The sequence below is a fragment of the Thermobia domestica genome, chromosome 8, assembly GCF_964235325.1.
Source record: "Thermobia domestica chromosome 8, izTheDome1.hap1.1, whole genome shotgun sequence".
NCBI classification, from domain to species: Eukaryota; Metazoa; Arthropoda; class Insecta; order Zygentoma; family Lepismatidae; genus Thermobia; species Thermobia domestica.
Window position 1 is genome coordinate 287,243,095 of NC_137461.1, and position 16,068 is coordinate 287,259,162.

A 16,068-nucleotide genomic window follows, 5' to 3' on the forward strand; every position below is an offset into this window, starting at 1 on the left:
AAATCTACAATTTAATTTGAGTTGCTGGAATAGAAACACTTAGAACATAGGCTAAACTTATTTTGATAAAAATAAGTTTAAATTTTGATTGTCATCAATTAAAACCCTTAAGTACTCGCCAGGGTTCGTAGTTTTGGGTAAATTTCCCTAATCTTGGGAAATTTCGTAGCTAAATTTAGTAAAAAAGGGATTTTTTCGATAAAATGTGAAAATCCAGGGAAATTATCGCGCTAACTGATTGGCCCATATAAATGCTAAAATTGTTATTTATTCTTCAGAAATAAACCAATCGAATAGCAAAAGTTTGTGTGTGTGTGTGTGTGTGTGTGTGTTTGTTCTCAAATACTTTCACTCTATGTTCTTCCCTCAGACTAAGCGACCATGTTTCGCAACCATACAGAACAACAGGCATGATTATAGTTTTGTATATTTTAAGCTTCAAAGTCGTCGGCTGGCTGTATATTTTGTAAAAAAAAAAAAAAAAAAAAAAAGTAACAAGCAAATGATTAATACAAATGTGATTGATTATTCCATTAATATAGCTAAATTAATCTTATCACATATATGATTTGGATACTCAGCAAACTAGGGAAATTTTGATGATAAGAAAAGGGAAAATTTTGAGTCCGTTGCGGGAAATTTTCTTAAGGAAACCTACGAACACTGCTACTCGCGCGGGGTGTTCACAGACCCCCAAGCAGGTAACTTTTGCGTTGCTAGCCAGAAGTCCTGATGAAAAAATATTTTTAAAATGTGTCAAAACGAGTACAAAAATCTAATTGCAGCAAATACTTTTAAAAACATGTCTTGAGTTATGCTACATTGTCTTAATTATTTAAAAATATTTTTTTTACTGTAAAAAAAAACTCATATCAATTTGGGGGTCTACTGGACCCCGCGAGAGCACTGGTGTCACAGAAAAGAGTACAAATACTTAAGAGGTAAAAAACTACACTATAATAACTAATCGTATATTATAAACAATATAATTCCCTACTAGACGATATAAAAATGATGAGGTAGAATTTTAAACACTAATTTTTTTTACAGAAGTTAATTCCATTGAAGAAAATATAACTATAATGTCCAAAGAGAATAAATCGTTGTCGTCAAGTAAATCATCGATAGTCATAGTATACCGTATGCATACAAAATGCTGAACAGAGCAGAAAATTCTATTATAACATACCGTGTAATAAAACATTATCCCTTCCCGAAAAATTGAGACGAAGTTTGTGAGAGCTTATATTAAATGTTTGCAAACTTGGCACTGTATGTTTGTTGTGGTAACGTTACCATAAACCTTAGTACGGATTTATGACGTTATCAAATATCAATGTTTCAGCACGTCATCACTCCCGTCTATGGCAATAACTTCTTGAGTGGCGTCCATTTATGTGTTTTTGTGTATCATCTGGAAAATATGTGGTCTTGAATTAGGCAGCGATTAAACGATGAAAAATGTATCTACGATTTAACACCTTCTTTGTTAACTTTATCTATGACCAGTGGCATGCTAATAACTTATAAACTAATTGTTCACATGCCATAATTTGTCTAAATGATACAAATAATCTCGGTTATGTTGCTTTTGAAGAAAGTAATACTATAAACATATTACAAAATATAACATTTCAATAATGATTATTATTATGAGCAAAAATTTAATGTATCTGTACCTAATGAATATTAAGATAAACATAAAAGTCAATTTTCCTATAAATGTCTCTCAGAACTTCATATTCCATCTTTTAACCACTTTCAGTGCTGTCAACCTGTGCAGGGGCGCCCGAAGAAACTTTCTAGGGAGGGGCCATATCCATGATTGCTATATTATGCCTGGTATTTAATATACGTGGTTTGCTATATTACGAATACATTTTCATGAGCCAGAGGGGGGCCCTGGCCCCACCCTGCCCTCCCCTTCGGGCGCCCATGAACCTGTATGGCATCCTGTATACCAGTGCTTGGCCCACATCAACTTTTATTTATGGTACCATACGGCAGCAATGACTTAAATGAGCTCTGTCCTGGTCTTAAAGGTTTGTCCCTGAAGCCGACTGGACATGGGGTGCTACAAATTCTCAATGGGGTTCATATCAGGAAAGCTCGGTGGCCACCACAACCAGTTAATGCCCATCTCAGAACACCACGTATTAACTATTCCTGCTCTGTGACAGGGAGCTTTATAGTCTTGGAAGATGAGATGAAGTAGTCTAAATTTTCGCATAAAAAGTAATCTCTAGAATCTGACAATAAACTTATCGATAGTATTGTGGTGTATTGTTCGGCAAAAAAGGTCCCAGTTCAAATTTCCAGTTTGCCCACATCTCTCGAGGTGAAACAACCCGACACCATAAAATTTATATTGAACTTTTGTGTTGTCAAAACGCAATGACTCTTCAGTACCTCATCCTTACTCATCCATAGCCTGACATCGCTATCATTCCCAAGTAGCATAAATTTCTTTCGGTCAGAAAATATTACGTGGCCAACACCTCAGGCACCGTATATGTCGCAAAACTGTTTCCTCGCTTTGATGTGCTTCTTCGCAAAACAAGGCTTTTTCCGTGACCTCTTCTTGGGAAGTCCTTCTTTCTTCAGTGCCCTGACAATGGTTATGTATAACGCAGTAACACCAACACTATCAGAAACAGTTCGAGCTTCTTCTTTTTCTTCTTTTTTGTGATAGAAGATCGATCGTTTAATGCTACTGCCTTTATTTTCCGCACAACACGTGGATTTATTTTTGGTTCTCTCCCACAATTTATCCTCAAAGATGACGTGGGAAGGTTACTTTGCTTCCTAAGAACTCTTTCTACTGTTCTCCACAAACTTTTGCAACTATCTGCTGCTGCAAAAAGCCCGCTAATTTCAGAGCAAGTATCATTCCTTGTTTACGTGGTGACGTATCGCTTATTACTTTACCCATGAAATATACAAGTCACAGCTACTGCACAAACTTACTACAAACTTGCTACAATATAACTCAGAAAACTCTTGGAAAACTATTTAATGACTGAATAAGTCCGGAACAACAATTTTCCACACAATTTTCACCTGTAAACAGACTCCGCCTTATGCAGAGTCATCTTGATGTATGATTAGTGTCATACTAAAGGCCTGACTACTGCAGGAAACATATGTTAGTCGAACTCTTTAGTATGGCACTAATCACACGTCGAAACGACTCTGCATAAGGCCCACAGTAGTAATCGCGTCACTTTGCCGAACTTTTTGGCCCCTGGGTCCCTGCCTCAGGACCCATGGTCCCTGGCCGGGGTCAATGACCTAGGGGTACATAGGACCACCCCCTCTAAATTTTGGCAGGGGTACCATGGCCCACCCCCTAAATTTTGGCAGGGGTACATAGGACCAGCCCCCTTAAATTTTGGAAATTGCCAAATCTAAAAATTTGGTATGGTAGGGTACGACCATAGTATGTACCTCTATCAGTATTGGGGGTCTATGTCGTTCCCTTTCATGGGTAAAAAATTGCCAAAAAGTCAAATTTCGGGGGTTTTTGACCTAATTTATCCCCTTGGATGAGGTGTTATTACCCTATATGGTTATATGGGCGTATACAGGGGTCCATTCCCTTTCATAAGACATGGGTATATTAATGCACCCCTTGAAAATTTGGGAGGGGTACCTTGGCCCACCCCTTAAATTTTGGATATTGCCAAATCTAAAAATTTGGTATGGTAGCCTAGGACCACAGTATGTACCTCTATCAGTATTGGGGTTCAATGTCGTTCCCTTTCATGGGTAAAAAATTGCCTAAAATTCACATTTCGGAGGTTTTTGACCTAATTTATCCCCTTGGATGAGGTGTTATTACCCTATATAGTTATATGGGCGTATACAGGGGTCCATTACCTTTCATAAGACATGGGTATATTAATGCAACCATTGAAAAATTTGGGAGGAGTACCTTGGCCCACCACTTAAATTTTGGAAATTGCCCAATTTAAACATTTGGTATAATAGTATAGGACCCTAATATGTATTATGATAAATTTGGATGGTCCACCTCGTTCCCTTTTAGGGGTACCAAATTGCCAAAATATAAACGTAAGCAATACATAGTACCATGTGTTTGGTTTTGACCTAATTTATCCCCTTGGATGAGGTCCTATTACCTTATATGTTTATATGAGCGTATACAGGAGTCTATTACCTTTCATAAGACCTGGATATATTGGTGCACCCCGGGAGGGGTACCTTGGCCCACCCCTTCAATTTTAGAAATTGCCCAATTTAAACATTTGGTATAATAGTATAGAGCCCTAGTATGTATCACTATAAATTTGGGTGGTCCACCTTGTTCCCTTTCATGGGTACACAATTGCCAAATTTTAGTACAACCACGTGTTTGGTCTTTTGACCTAATTTATCACCTTTGATGAGGTGTTATTATCCTATATCGTTATATGGGCGTATACAGGGGTTCATTACCTTTCATAAGATATGGGTATATTAATGCACCCCCAGGAGGGGTACCTTGGACCACCCTTTAATTTTGGAAATTGCCCAATTTAAACATTCGGTATAATAGTATAGGACCCTAATATATATTAATGTAATTTCGTTCCCTTTTAGGGGTACAAAATTGCCAAAATATAAATGTAAGCAATACGTTGTACCACGTGTTTCGTTTTTTACCTAATCTATTCCATTGGACGAGGTCCTATTACCTTATACGTTATATGGTCACGTATGGGGATTCATTTCCTATCATAAGACATAGGTACATTTGTGCACCCGAGAGGGGTACTTTGACCCACCCCTTTAATTTTGGAAATTGTCCCTTTTATATGTTTGGTATTATAGTATAGGACCCTAATATAAATTACTATAAATTTTGGTGGTCCACCTCGTTCCCTTTCATGGGTACACAATTGCCAAATTTTAGTACAACCACGTGTTTGGTTTTGGCTCAATTTATCCCCTTGGATGAGGTCCTATTACCTTATATGGTTATATGGTCATGTATATATTGGTCCATTTCCTATTATAAGACATGGGTACATTGATGCACTCTTTAAATTTTTGGAAGGGGTACCATGGCCAACCCCTTAAATTTTGGAAAATTTCCAATTTGAGCATTCGGTATCATAGTACATGCCTCAACATGTATCATGATAAATTTGGGTGGTCCACCTCGTTCCCTTTTAGGGGTACAAAATTGCCAAAATATAAACGTAAGAAATACGTTGTACCACGTGTTTGGTTTTTGGCCCAATTTCTCCCCTTTGATGAGGTTCTATTACCTTATATGGTTATATGGTCATGTATATGGGTTCATTTCCTATCATAAGACATGGGTACATTGACGCACCCTTTAAAAATTTGGGAGGGGTATCTTGGCTCATCCACTCGGTTTTAGAAATTTTTTAATATAAGCATTTGGTATCATAGTACAGGACTTCAATATGTACCACTATAAATTTGGATGGTCCACATCGTTCCCTTTCATGGGTAAAGAACTACCAAAAAATCAAATTTCGGAGGTTATTGACACCTATTTAGCACGTTATATGGTTTATTACCTTTATATGTTTATGTTCCCTTTTAAATTTGGGAATTATCAAATAACAAAATTCGGTAAACGTTTTCTAGGACCCATTGTCTAGGATTTGTTGGTGTTCCTCTTATGACCAAATATTTAAAATTTAAAGGTTATTGACCGGCTTTATTATTGAATAAGTACAGGATTTATTACTTTTTCATAAGACACAGGTGTATTTGCGTACCAATCTTAAATTTTGGGAGGAGGTACATTTCTTATTGTCATATCAATAATTGGTAATTGGATAGTATCTCATTCATTGGGTAAATCATTGTCAAATAGGAGTATGATCACGTGATCAGTTATTGACCTATGATGGGATTAGGAGTCCAGAACATTGGTACATTGAAACTTTGTAGGATAATTTGAGAATGCGTCATTGGTATTGATTATTCCCCGCCAAATATAAACGTAAGCAAGACGTTGTACCACGTGATTGTCCTTGATGAGGTAGTGTACAGGGATTCATTTCCTTTGTTGTGGTACTTCTGAAGTTTGAGTACACACACACTTCTAGAAAACAGTTGGTTCTACTCAGGTAAACAATTGACGGACATTATTGACCTTATTGAACATATAATGATATGATTAACTCTAATACTTAGGTATATCAAGAGAAGTATTCTTTAAATTTGGGAATGGTGATAAACAGAATTTTAACATAAGGTGCGAAATTTGAAACAATACATTGAACTTTAGTCACAGCTCATAGTCTAAGATCATTGGTGGTGATTGATTTGAAATCTGATAGCTAACCTTATTGAATCTTATGACTCATAGACGAAAGGCAATACATGCTACAACAGTTTGAAATATAATCATAAGGTGATGTAATCTGACACTAGCAAAGTTATTGTTAATGCAATTTGATTGGATGATCACTATCTTTCCTGCAATCTGATTGGTTGATCACTATCTTTCGTGCAATCTGATAGGTTGATGAGTTTTAAATCTTTTTCTGCATTCAGTTTTAACATTTAAAAAGTTTTTGGATTTTTTTTTGTTTGAAACTTTGGTTTGAAATTTTTCGTTTTAAAAATTTTTTCGTTTAAAATTTTTGTTTGAAAATTTTTTTCGTTTGAAATTTTTTTTGAAAATTTTTGTTCGAAAATTTTGTTTAAAATTTTTTTGTTTGAAATTTTTCGTTTCCAAATTTTTTGTTTGAAATTTTTTGTTTCAAAATTTTGTTTGAAAATTTTTTCGCTTCAAAATTTTGTTTGAATTTTTTTCGTTTGAAATTTTTTGTTTGAATTTTTTTTCGTTTCAAAATTTTGTTTCAAAGATTTTTGTTCTAAATTTTTGTTTCAAAGTTTGGTTTGACATTTTTAAAAGTTTGTGCACCCATTAGTAAAGAACCGGAACTGTTTAGAGCAAAAATCTTTGGCATCATTGTGGTGCAATAGTACACGTCAGAACATGATAATGCAACGTTATTAGTTTTTCATCATATATAAGTATCGTTCGAGTTAGTATTCATGATAACATCATCATGGCTACTTGTCTGCAGTTTCTAAACACGCGTGATGTAATGAAATCATTTACCAAGATTACTGATTTACAACAGAATGTACCTTATAGAATCTTAGCTAGCCAAATGATCCCTACAAAGTTTGGATTAAGAATCGTAGTGAAGCTTGAAAATGATAAGAATATAATTTTACCAGCAAGATATTTACCCATGGAAGCATCAAAACAAGAAGAACTGCTGCGTTTCTTAAATTCTGGATTTGTATCTTTATGTTACAAAGGATTCTTGGGTCGAAGTCATCAACTTGAATTTAGTACACAGCCAGATTCGTCAGCAATTGTGATGAAATCATGAATTCAAACGTCAGCACATCAGCCGTAGTTGTATGAATTTGGTTGGTCGGCATGACGTCAGCAACTGTGATGAAATCATGAATTCAAACGTCAGCACATTCCTTACCAATGACGTCAGCAATAACTATAAACCAGCAAATACAGTGTCATCCCACGAAATCATTTGAGCAAGTGCTTTTCAGGAGGAAAGATGTGTACTTCTAACGATAAAGAGTTCATCTTCGCAAGCTATTATCCAATAAATATATTTCAAACAAAAACATGTGATGATTGGTATCAGTGCTAGAACATTTGAACCAGTGATTCGATTGGGCAAAGCAGAACAATTTGGTGTACAACTGACCTGTGAAGAATGGCAAATATTATGTTCACGAATCGACCAAATGAACGATTATTTTCATGATGAGCTAAATGTGACCATAGTCAAATCATTAGGCTCAAATCATGAAGTGGTGATGCGTACAGTCCTCGAAGAGAAGATGGTGCTGTTACGTAAAAAGAGTACATTCCATGTCCCTCGCAATATGGTGTATCTAACACAAACAGAATGGACCAAATTCATCAGTGTATTTCAGTGTGTGAAACATGCAGTGGAAGTGTGCAACAAAACTAGTATATTCCTGAAAAAGTACTATTTTGAAAAATGTGTTATGCATATTGTACAACATGTATCTAGATATTGTGATGGTTGTCAACATCGTTCGTGGGTGCATAACTGTATTGATAAACAGTTTATTTGTGATCAAATGGACATTGAGTTTCCACCAATTGATATCGCAATAGACCTTAAAAGACTTCAACTGGAATTAAAATTATACGCTAAAGACAAACTAGTGCAAGAAGTTCAAAATACATTGTATCGACAATATCCAGAACCACTATCTGGTATGGATGTATGTGGAGTGTAATAAAATGATCCATTTCAATGAATTGTGTTTTTTTCATTTCAAGTACAACCCCAGGTTCTGACGTGTACTATTGCACCATAATGTTGCCAGAGGTTTTTGCTCTAAACAGTTCCGGTTCTTTACTAATGGGTGCACAAACTTTTAAAAATGTCAAACCAAAGTTTCAAACAAAAATTTAGAACAAAAATCTTTGAAACAAAATTTTGAAACGAAAAAAAATTCAAACAAAAAATTTCAAACGAAAAAAATTCAAACAAAATTTTGAAGCGAAAAATTTTTGTTCGAAAATTTTGTTTAAAATTTTTTTGTTTGAAATTTTTCGTTTCCAAATTTTTTGTTTGAAATTTTTTGTTTCAAAATTTTGTTTGAAAATTTTTTCGCTTCAAAATTTTGTTTGAATGTTTTTTCGTTTGAAATTTTTTGTTTGAATTTTTTTCGTTTCAAAATTTTGTTTCAAAGATTTTTGTTCTAAATTTTTGTTTCAAAGTTTGGTTTGACATTTTTAAAAGTTTGTGCACCCATTAGTAAAGAACCGGAACTGTTTAGAGCAAAAACCTTTGGCATCATTGTGGTGCAATAGTACACGTCAGAACATGATAATGCAACGTCATTAGTTTTTCATCATATATAAGTATCGTTCGAGTTAGTATTCATGATAACATCATCATGGCTACTTGTCTGCAGTTTCTAAACACGCGTGATGTAATGAAATCATTTACCAAGATTACTGATTTACAACAGAATGTACCTTATAGAATCTTAGCTAGCCAAATGATCCCTACAAAGTTTGGATTAAGAATCGTAGTGAAGCTTGAAAATGATAAGAATATAATTTTACCAGCAAGATATTTACCCATGGAAGCATCAAAACAAGAAGAACTGCTGCGTTTCTTAAATTCTGGATTTGTATCTTTATGTTACAAAGGATTCTTGGGTCGAAGTCATCAACTTGAATTTAGTACACAGCCAGATTCGTCAGCAATTGTGATGAAATCATGAATTCAAACGTCAGCACATCAGCCGTAGTTGTATGAATTTGGTTGGTCGGCATGACGTCAGCAACTGTGATGAAATCATGAATTCAAACGTCAGCACATTCCTTACCAATGACGTCAGCAATAACTATAAACCAGCAAATACAGTGTCATCCCACGAAATCATTTGAGCAAGTGCTTTTCAGGAGGAAAGATGTGTACTTCTAACGATAAAGAGTTCATCTTCGCAAGCTATTATCCAATAAATATATTTCAAACAAAAACATGTGATGATTGGTATCAGTGCTAGAACATTTGAACCAGTGATTCGATTGGGCAAAGCAGAACAATTTGGTGTACAACTGACCTGTGAAGAATGGCAAATATTATGTTCACGAATCGACCAAATGAACGATTATTTTCATGATGAGCTAAATGTGACCATAGTCAAATCATTAGGCTCAAATCATGAAGTGGTGATGCGTACAGTCCTCGAAGAGAAGATGGTGCTGTTACGTAAAAAGAGTACATTTCATGTCCCTCGCAATATGGTGTATCTAACACAAACGGAATGGAACAAATTCATCAGCCTATTTCAGTGTGTGAAACATGCAGTGGAAGTGTGCAACAAAACTAGTATATTCCTGAAAAAGTACTATTTTGAAAAATGTGTTGCATATTGTACAACATGTATCTAGATATTGTGATGGTTGTCAACATCGTTCGTGGGTGCATACCTGTGTTGATAAACAGTTTATTTGTGATCAAATGGACATTGAGTTTCCACCAATTGATATTGCAATAGACCTTAAAAGACTTCAATTGGAATTAAAATTATACGCTAAAGACAAACTAGTGCAAGAAGTTCAAAATACATTGTATCGACAATATCCAGAACCACTATCTGGTATGGATGTATGTGGAGTGTAATAAAATGATCCATTTCAATGAATTGTGTTTTTTCATTTCAAGTACAACCCAAGGTTCTGACGTGTACTATTGCACCACAATGTTGTCAAAGGTTTTTGCTCTAAACAGTTCCGGTTCTTTACTAATGGGTGCACAAACTTTTAAAAATGTCAAACCAAACTTTGAAACAAAAATTTAGAACAAAAATCTTTGAAACAAAATTTTGAAACGAAAAAAAATTCAAACAAAAAATTTCAAACGAAAAAAATTCAAACAAAATTTTGAAGCGAAAAAATTTTCAAACAAAATTTTGAAACAAAAAATTTCAAACAAAAAATTTGGAAACGAAAAATTTCAAACAAAAAAAATTTAAACAAAATTTTCGAACAAAAATTTTCAAACAAAAAATTTCAAACGAAAAAAATTTTCAAACAAAAATTTCAAACGAAAAAAATTTTTAAAACGAAAAATTTCAAACCAAAGTTTCAAACAAAAAAAAATTCAAAAACTTTTTAAATGTTAAAACTGAATGCAGAAAAAGATTTAAAACTCATCAACCTATCAGATTGCACGAAAGATAGTGATCAACCAATCAGATTGCAGGAAAGATAGTGATCATCCAATCAAATTGCATTAACAATAACTTTGCTAGTGTCAGATTACATCACCTTATGATTATATTTCAAACTGTTGTAGCATGTATTGCCTTTCGTCTATGAGTCATAAGATTCAATAAGGTTAGCTATCAGATTTCAAATCAATCACCACCAATGATCTTAGACTATGAGCTGTGACTAAAGTTCAATGTATTGTTTCAAATTTCGCACCTTATGTTAAAATTCTGTTTATCACCATTCCCAAATTTAAAGAATACTTCTCTTGATATACCTAAGTATTAGAGTTAATCATATCATTATATGTTCAATAAGGTCAATAATGTTCGTCAATTGTTTACCTGAGTAGAACCAACTGTTTTCTAGAAGTGTGTGTGTACTCAAACTTAAGAAGTACCACAACAAAGGAAATGAATCCCTGTACACTACCTCATCAAGGACAATCACGTGGTACAACGTCTTGCTTACGTTTATATTTGGCGGGAATAATTAAAACCAATGACGCATTCTCAAATTATCCTACAAAGTTTCAATGTACCAATGTTCTGGACTCCTAATCCCATCATAGGTTAATAACTGATCACGTGATCATACTCATATTTGACAATGATTTACCCAATGAATGAGATACTATCCAATTACCAATTATTGATATGACAATAAGAATTGTACCTCCTCCCAAAATTTAAGATTGGTACGCAAATACACCTGTGTCTTATGAAAAAGTAATAAATCCTGTACTTATTCAATAATAAAGCCGGTCAATAACCTTTAAATTTTAAATATTTGGTCATAAGAGGAACACCAACAAATCCTAGACAATGGGTCCTAGAAAACGTTTACCGAATTTTGTTATTTGATAATTCCCAAATTTAAAAGGGAACATAAACATATAAAGGTAATAAACCATATAACGTGCTAAATAGGTGTCAATAACCTCCGAAATTTGATTTTTTGGTAGTTCTTTACCCATGAAAGGGAACGATGTGGACCATCCAAATTTATAGTGGTACATATTGAAGTCCTGTACTATGATACCAAATGCTTATATTAAAAAATTTCTAAAACCGAGTGGATGAGCCAAGATACCCCTCCCAAATTTTTAAAGGGTGCGTCAATGTACCCATGTCTTATGATAGGAAATGAACCCATATACATGACCATATAACCATATAAGGTAATAGAACCTCATCAAAGGGGAGAAATTGGGCCAAAAACCAAACACGTGGTACAACGTATTTCTTACGTTTATATTTTGGCAATTTTGTACCCCTAAAAGGGAACGAGGTGGACCACCCAAATTTATCATGATACATGTTGAGGCATGTACTATGATACCGAATGCTCAAATTGGAAATTTTCCAAAATTTAAGGGGTTGGCCATGGTACCCCTTCCAAAAATTTAAAGAGTGCATCAATGTACCCATGTCTTATAATAGGAAATGGACCAATATATACATGACCATATAACCATATAAGGTAATAGGACCTCATCCAAGGGGATAAATTGAGCCAAAACCAAACACGTGGTTGTACTAAAATTTGGCAATTGTGTACCCATGAAAGGGAACGAGGTGGACCACCAAAATTTATAGTAATTTATATTAGGGTCCTATACTATAATACCAAACATATAAAAGGGACAATTTCCAAAATTAAAGGGGTGGGTCAAAGTACCCCTCTCGGGTGCACAAATGTACCTATGTCTTATGATAGGAAATGAATCCCCATACGTGACCATATAACGTATAAGGTAATAGGACCTCGTCCAATGGAATAGATTAGGTAAAAAACGAAACACGTGGTACAACGTATTGCTTACATTTATATTTTGGCAATTTTGTACCCCTAAAAGGGAACGAAATTACATTAATATATATTAGGGTCCTATACTATTATACCGAATGTTTAAATTGGGCAATTTCCAAAATTAAAGGGTGGTCCAAGGTACCCCTCCTGGGGGTGCATTAATATACCCATATCTTATGAAAGGTAATGAACCCCTGTATACGCCCATATAACGATATAGGATAATAACACCTCATCAAAGGTGATAAATTAGGTCAAAAGACCAAACACGTGGTTGTACTAAAATTTGGCAATTGTGTACCCATGAAAGGGAACAAGGTGGACCACCCAAATTTATAGTGATACATACTAGGGCTCTATACTATTATACCAAATGTTTAAATTGGGCAATTTCTAAAATTGAAGGGGTGGGCCAAGGTACCCCTCCCGGGGTGCACCAATATATCCAGGTCTTATGAAAGGTAATAGACTCCTGTATACGCTCATATAAACATATAAGGTAATAGGACCTCATCCAAGGGGATAAATTAGGTCAAAACCAAACACATGGTACTACGTATTGCTTACGTTTATATTTTGGCAATTTGGTACCCCTAAAAGGGAACGAGGTGGACCATCCAAATTTATCATAATACATATTAGGGTCCTATACTATTATACCAAATGTTTAAATTGGGCAATTTCCAAAATTTAAGTGGTGGGCCAAGGTACCCCTCCCAAATTTTTCAATGGGTGCATTAATATACCCATGTCCTATGAAAGGTAATGGACCCCTGTATACGCCCATATAACTATATAGGGTAATAACACCTCATCCAAGGGGATAAATTAGGTCAAAAACCTCCGAAATGTGAATTTTAGGCAATTTTTTACCCATGAAAGGGAACGACATTGAACCCCAATACTGATAGAGGTACATACTGTGGTCCTAGGCTACCATACCAAATTTTTAGATTTGGCAATATCCAAAATTTAAGGGGTGGGCCAAGGTACCCCTCCCAAATTTTCAAGGGGTGCATTAATATACCCATGTCTTATGAAAGGGAATGGACCCCTGTATACGCCCATATAACCATATAGGGTAATAACACCTCATCCAAGGGGATAAATTAGGTCAAAAACCCCCGAAATTTGACTTTTTGGCAATTTTTTACCCATGAAAGGGAACGACATAGACCCCCAATACTGATAGAGGTACATACTATGGTCGTACCCTACCATACCAAATTTTTAGATTTGGCAATTTCCAAAATTTAAGGGGGCTGGTCCTATGTACCCCTGCCAAAATTTAGGGGGTGGGCCATGGTACCCCTGCCAAAATTTAGAGGGGGTGGTCCTATGTACCCCTAGGTCATTGACCCCGGCCAGGGACCATGGGTCCTGAGGCAGGGACCCAGGGGCCAAAAAGTTCGGCAAAGTGACGCGATTACTACTCCCACTATATCTAATTAATAGGCATCAGCCATTTCCACGAAGATATCAGAGCCACCAGTTGGGGTGAAGCAGAATTAAAGACGGCAGTGAAAATAGTACAAAAAAAGCATCAAGTAGCACCATGTAACAATTTAAGACTCGAATCGACATCGTAGGGCACATAATTATTTTGATATTAAAACATATTTCACTGTTTCTGTAAATTTCTTGAGTGGTGCAGTTAATTTGTTACAGACTGTTATATATATATATATATATATATATATATATATATATATATATATATGTGTGTGTGTGTGTGTGTGTGTGTGTGTGTGTTATTCCATTAGCAAATAAATATGCCCCCCCCCAAACTCAGAACTCTGGCTACGTCCCTGGCGGCATATAAGGGTTTGATGCATCATTATCAGAAGTGTATTCAAAATTTCTTAGTATATAGTAGTTGACTAAGTTAATCACATGTAATTAATTTTGGTTTAGCACAATAAACTTACATTATGAGAATGCAAAGGCAATTAATTACCTGTCTTTCTTTCTTTCGTTCCTTTCCATTTATGTCATCGGGGGAATTAACTATAATGTAGCTATATAGCTGGGTCCTCTACAATAGCAGAACTATTTCCAAAAGTGAACATTGAGAGTAGAAATTCCAATTTTCTGAGGGATACACACAACTGATCGATAAATTATCTTCCCTTATAATTACAAAATAATCCTTCTATTGTACCTAATAGTACTAATCGACTTCAGGACTAGCTCGGGAGGGTAATGCTTCTGGAAGCAGGAAGGAAATACACAGTTCTGATTGGTTGGCGTTATTTATTTCTTACGACGTTGCATTCAAATAGGAGAAATCAAACGCTTGTTGCTGTCAGTCCTCGTGACCGAGCGTATTAGCGCTATGTGCTAATAACGAATATCGCTTTTGGTGTGGGTTCAAATCCGGCCAAAAAAAGTTTCTTTTTAAATTTTTTACATTAAAATAAGATGAAAGTGATACTCAAAAAAGTTATTTACTTACTTTCGTTCAGATAAATAGTAGTAGTAGTAGTAGTAGGAACGGGTTATATACCCCGCACGACTCGTTTTGTTCCACCTTGACCCCTATGATATAAATTTTGTGACAAACTTAAAACAGCTGGCTAGAGTGGCGCGCATTACTCTCCCGAATGGGTCGTTTGACTTCTACTTATCCCCCCGTAAATACATCTATCAGAAATAAATACGTTAATTATAACCCGTAACTATTTGTAAGTTGTGATCTCAAACCACAAAGAAAACGTTTCGAAATGAAATGAAAATGAAATTTTTGAGTTTTACCGTCCCACGGTTATGCCAGTTAGGCTAAAGGAGACGGTGATTATGAGAAATGAGTGAAATGGTGGAATGAAGAAAGTAGTAGGAAACGGGAGAAACCCGAGGAAACCTACGAGCACGGTGTTTGTCCACCACAAAGTCCACACGGCGCAGCTGGAGTCGAACTAGGGACCCCAAGCACCGGAGGTGAACGCTCTACCACTGAGCCACCGCGCCATCCAGAAAACATTTCGAATTTCGTATTTACAGACTATGCATGCGAACATCTATATTTCCGTAATTGTCACATTTTGTTTTCTCACCCGGTGTAAGGTGATTATATAGTTAATCATTCCCAAATCAACTTATGAGCTGAATTCATACAGACTCCAAATAGTGTTTCTTGCAGACACGTTTTTTTGTAGGGGTACTGCCCCGGAGCTCTGAGAGTGCTCCCCAGGAGGAGCCCAAAATAATACGTCTATAATATAGTAATAATCAGAATAGTACCAATAGTGCCACCTGGAATATTGTTTCTGAAAGGAACACTGACGCAGAATACTTAAAAGTACACCCTCCTTAGTACAGAGCTAATACGACACTAACTAATCGCATTACTAAAGCTTGATTAACGAATTCTCTTTAAAAACCACCCCGTGAGACTTGAGCTCACTACTTTGAACGATGGTCGATATGCTCTTTCAGGCTTGCATTCGGGTTTGCAATCCTCT

At 35.5% G+C, this 16,068-nt stretch overlaps 1 protein-coding gene across 6 annotated transcripts in view; it reads left to right on the plus strand.

Annotated features, from left to right (window-relative positions):
- LOC145693676 (uncharacterized) overlaps nt 1-16,068 on the plus strand; it is a 206,828-nt gene that overhangs the window by 89,159 nt on the left and 101,601 nt on the right. The window lies entirely within an intron of this gene.